Source organism: Bufo gargarizans, chromosome 5 (genome assembly GCF_014858855.1).
Source record: "Bufo gargarizans isolate SCDJY-AF-19 chromosome 5, ASM1485885v1, whole genome shotgun sequence".
In the NCBI taxonomy this organism is placed as follows: Eukaryota; Metazoa; Chordata; class Amphibia; order Anura; family Bufonidae; genus Bufo; species Bufo gargarizans.
This window is the reverse complement of record NC_058084.1, coordinates 8093104-8097959: the sequence shown is the minus strand read 5'-3', so window position 1 is coordinate 8097959 and position 4856 is coordinate 8093104. Positions and strand designations below refer to the sequence as shown.

Below are 4856 nucleotides of genomic sequence, written 5' to 3'. Positions count from 1 at the left end.
TCATATTGACGACATAAAAGTTTCAGTTTCATAAGGTATAGAAGAAGAATCCTGGCAATCGTAGCTGGCTTCAAAATGTGTGCTTTAAATATCTTCCACGCAGTACATCGTGTATACAAGGACGAAGCCTGAAGGCACATTAGCCATAACGCATCTTTGTATACACAATGTACTGTGTGGAAGATAATTAAAGCACAAATTTTGAAGCACGATTGCCAGGATTTTTCTTCTTTACTTGATTTTGGGGTTCGCTCCTTCCCGCTGCAACGTCTACCATGGACCGGGTGCTGGCCGGATTACTACTATTTTGAGCTTCATGAGGTCATCTGAAATGGTTTTCCAACAGTCTTGAAGGACTTCTTAGAGGAGCTGAGCACTTGTCTGCTTTTCCTTCATTCTGTGGTCCATTTCATCCCAAATCATCTCAACTGGGTTAAGACTGAACCAGATGGGACGGTGTGTCTCATCAATGCTGTGGTAGCCATGCTGGTCAAGTGTGCCTTGAATTTTCAATAAATCATCCACAGTGTCACTTAAAAAAAAAACACACCATCACTCCTCCTCCTCCTCCTTCATACACATGTAGAGACCGTCCGCTCACTTATTTTGCGCCTCACAATGACATGGCAGTTGGAACCAAAAATCTAAAATTTTGGAGAAAGAAGAAAGGACCAAAATAGAAAGTGCAAGAGAGGAGGAGGCAGAGAAAGAGAGTGAGAGAGAGTGTGTAAGAGAGGGATGAAGAGTGAAAGAAAGAGGGAGAGGGGGAGATATATATACAGACGTGGACAAAATTGTTGGTACCCTTTGGTCAATGAAAGAAAAAGTCACAATGGTCACAGAAATAACTTTAATCTGACAAAAGTAATAATAAATTAAAATTCTATAAATGTTAACCAATGAAAGTCAGACATTGTTTTTCAACCATGCTTCAACAGAATTATGTAAAAAAATAAACTCATGAAACAGGCATGGACAAAAATGATGGTACCCCTAACTTAATATTTTGTTGCGCAACCTTTTGAGGCAATCACTGCAATCAAACGCTTCCTGTAACTGTCAATGAGACATCTGCACCTCTCAGCAGGTATTTTGGCCCACTCCTCATGAGCAAACTGCTCCAGTTGTGTCCGGTTTGAAGGGTGCCTTTTCCAGACTGCATGTTTCAGCTCCTTCCAAAGATGCTCAATAGGATTGAGGTCAGGGCTCATAGAAGGCCACTTTAGAATAGTCCAATTTTTTCCTCTTAGCCATTCTTGGGTGTTTTTAGCGGTGTGTTTTGGGTCATTGTCCTGTTGCAAGACCCATGACCTGCGACTGAGACCAAGCTTTCTGACACTGGCTAGTACATTTCTCTCTAGAATTCCTTGATAGTCTTGAGATTTCATTGTACCCTGCACAGATTCAAGACACCCTGTGCCAGACGCAGCAAAGCAGCCCCAGAACATAACAGAGCCTCCTCCATGTTTCACAGTAGGGACAGTGTTCTTTTCTTGATATGCTTCATTTTTTCGTCTGTGAACATACAGCTGATGTGCCTTGGCAAAAACTTCGATTTTTGTCTCATCTGTCCACAGGACATTCTCCCAGAAGCTTTGTGGCTTGTCAACATGTAGTTTGGCATATTCCAGTCTTGCTTTTTTATGATTCGTTTTCAACAATGGTGTCCTCCTTGGTCGTCTCCCATGTAGTCCACTTTGGCTCAAACAACGACGGATGGTGCGATCTGACACTGATGTTCCTTGAGCATGAAGTTCACCTTGAATCTCTTTAGAAGTCTTTCTAGGCTCTTTTGTTACCATTCGGATTATCCGTCTCTTAGATTTGTCATCAATTTTCCTCCTGCGGCCACGTCCAGGGAGGTTGGCTACAGTCCCATGGATCTTAAACTTATGAATAATATGTGCAACTGTACTCACAGGAACATCTAGTTGCTTGGAGATGGTCTTATAGCCTTTACCTTTAACATGCTTGTCTATAATTTTCTTTCTGATCTCTTGAGACAGCTCTTTCCTTTGCTTCCTCTGGTCCATGTCGAGTGTGGTACACACCATATCACCAAACAACACAGTGATTACCTGGAGCCATATATATAGGCCCAATGGCTGATTACAAGGTTGTAGACACCTGTGATGCTAATTAGTGGACACACCTTGAATTAACATGTCCCTTTGGTCACATTATGTTCTGTGTTTTCTAGGGGTACCATCATTTTTGTCCATGCCTGTTTCATGAGTTTATTTTTTTACATAATTCTGTTGAAGCATGGTTGAAAAACAATGTCTGACTTTCATTGGTTAACATTTATAGAATTTTAATTTATTATTACTTTTGTCAGATTAAAGTTATTTCTGTGACCATTGTGACTTTTTCTTTCATTGACCAAAGGGTACCAACAATTTTGTCCACGTCTGTATATAGAGAGAGAGAGTATTGTAAGAGAGGAATGAAGAGTGAAAGGGAGAGGGGGAGATATATATATATAGAGAGAGTGTGTGTGTTAGAGAGGGATGAAGAGTGAAAGAAAGAGGGAGAGGGGGAGATATATATATATATATATAGAGAGAGAGTGTGTGTGTTAGAGAGGGATGAAGAGTGAAAGAAAGAGGGGGAGGAAGATATAGAGAGAGAGAGACAGACAGAGAGAGAGAGACAGAGAGGGGGGAGAGAGAGACAGAGAGGGGGGAGAGAGAGACAGGAGGAAGGAAAGAACAAGAGACGGAGAGAAGGCAATTTTATATATATAGAGAGAGAGGGGGGAAAGAGTGAGAGAGGGGGGAGTAATGGGAGAGGAAGACAGAGAGAAAAATAGCACAAGAGAGAGAGTGTAAAAGAGAGTTAGTGAGAAGGGAGGGAGAGAGAGAGAAAGAGAGAGATTTTTGAGGTCATAGGAAGGAGGGAGAGACAGAGCGAGAGAGAGGGTGGAGAGGTAGAGAGAGATCCATAAATAGAGAAAAAGAGTGGGAGGGAGAGAAACTGATTTTTCTAGGCAATTGGAGCACTTTCAATTCAAATCCGAATCAAATCAAACAGTAGATTCTGCGAAATTGGACCCAAATTGAATGTTAAGAAATTCACTAATCAGGAGTACAAACAGCGGAGACTCCAATCTCATCTATGGTTATGGTGTAGACTGCCAGAGTCAGACTACTCAGGGTTTGTTTGTAGTCTGTAACCATGGAGATCAGCCTCAGAGCTGTAAACATAAAGCAGGAGATTCTTAGGAGTATTTGCAAAGTTGTTTCAGTTTAACATTCTGGATGCATTGGAGCAGGAGAACATGGTTAGATAAGTGTAGATACCGTGTACTGTGCAGTCATTACAATGCAGAAGGTTGATGCAATAGCTTACCAAAAGGGACCTAAGAGACCGTTGGATGGTTTCTAGGATCCCACGAAATGATGTGAGCTTTGGACAGTAGACCTGTGGACATCAAGCAGTGATGATACACCTCAATGTGTCAGCTGAGCCGTGGTTGATCCGGGAAATGCAGCCATCACACCATTTTCCTATGGACAAGTGACCAAATGTGTCCTGTTCACCACTTGGTAATGAGCCCACCAAGGGCTGTCTCCATGGGAAGATTCCAGGACAGCCTGTAAGTCACACGAATACTACATTTTGTTCTCACTTTTTTTCCCCAAATCAGGATGATATGCGCTAATACATTGTAATGAGCATAGAATAGTCAAATTAAGGGCTGCTAATCACCTCGGTGGAGAATTGAAATATTTTAAATTTACTCAAATGAGCAATTAATGAAAGAGAAGGAGTGATTGTGGACTTCTCAAACACAAATGCAACTGAAGAATGAGAAATCTGAGGAGTGGAGCGGGCAGGCTACGCTGGGTCCCCCGGACACCGCTGAGGTGTCACCACGTGTTGCTGCTCTCCAGAAGGGGTGGTAATGCGTGGTGCACCCCAATGGGAAATAAGTCCAGAGAGTCAGGGTCCGCAGTAAACCAGTATGCTTCTTTCCTGGAGGAATTCAGGTGCAAAACAATAGGGATGGAACATGGGGATAGGTGGAATATTCTGTAGGAATATATTGGGTTATAATCATGTGCAGGGCCGGCTCCAGGTTCATGTGGGCCCTTGGTAGATAAATCCCAGTGGGCCCCCATGAGGCATTTATTTTACATTTACTTGTCCCCCTGTGGCTCCCACACTGTATAATGACCCCTAATAGCCCCCATACAGTATAATGACCACTAGTGGCCCTACACACAGTATAATGACCCCAGTGGCCCCCCACACAGTATAATGACCCCACAGTGGTTCTCCATTCATATTAAGGATCCCCAGTTGCCCCCCATTCAGAATAATGACCCTCAGTGGCCCCCACACTGGGGGTTATACTATATGGAGGGGGCACTGGGGGGCACTGGTGGTCATTATAGTGAATGGGGGCTCTTGGGGTCATTATAATGAATGGAGGCTCATTGGGGATTCTTATGCTAAATGGGGGGCACTGGGGGTCATTATACTGTGTAAGGGGCTCTCACAGTGTAATGACCCCCCAGTGGACCCCTAACATACCTATGATGGCTGGAGCGCAGGGGAGCCGGCGGTCCTGTCATCCACTAACCGCAGCTCATCTCCCTGCGCCCCTTCTCTCCTCCGGCCCGCTGCAGCAGTGAGACACGCGTCATGACGTCCCCGCTGGGCCTGGAGGAGAGAAGGAGATGTGCAGTGATGTAGCTAGAACTGACTGGGCCCCACAGCAAATTTTAGTACAACCCCGCGCCCCCCAGTGGGTTCACATCACGTTTTTCCTATCGGTTTGATGTATACAAATGTGCAGCACTCCACGTTTTTGTATCTTGCAGAGTCCAGTAAAAAATACATACGTTAAC

At 44.0% G+C, this 4856-nt stretch overlaps 1 long non-coding RNA gene across 1 annotated transcript; it reads right to left on the bottom strand.

Moving 5' to 3' along the window:
• Positions 1-286: 286 nt before the first annotated feature.
• LOC122939595 lies at positions 287-4595 on the bottom strand. The gene is made up of 3 exons (XR_006390119.1): positions 4540-4595; positions 3352-3596; positions 287-532 (listed from the first exon to the last, which is right to left on the bottom strand). It is a non-coding gene; the product is annotated as an uncharacterized LOC122939595 (long non-coding RNA).
• Between the last annotated feature and the right edge of the window lie 261 nt (positions 4596-4856).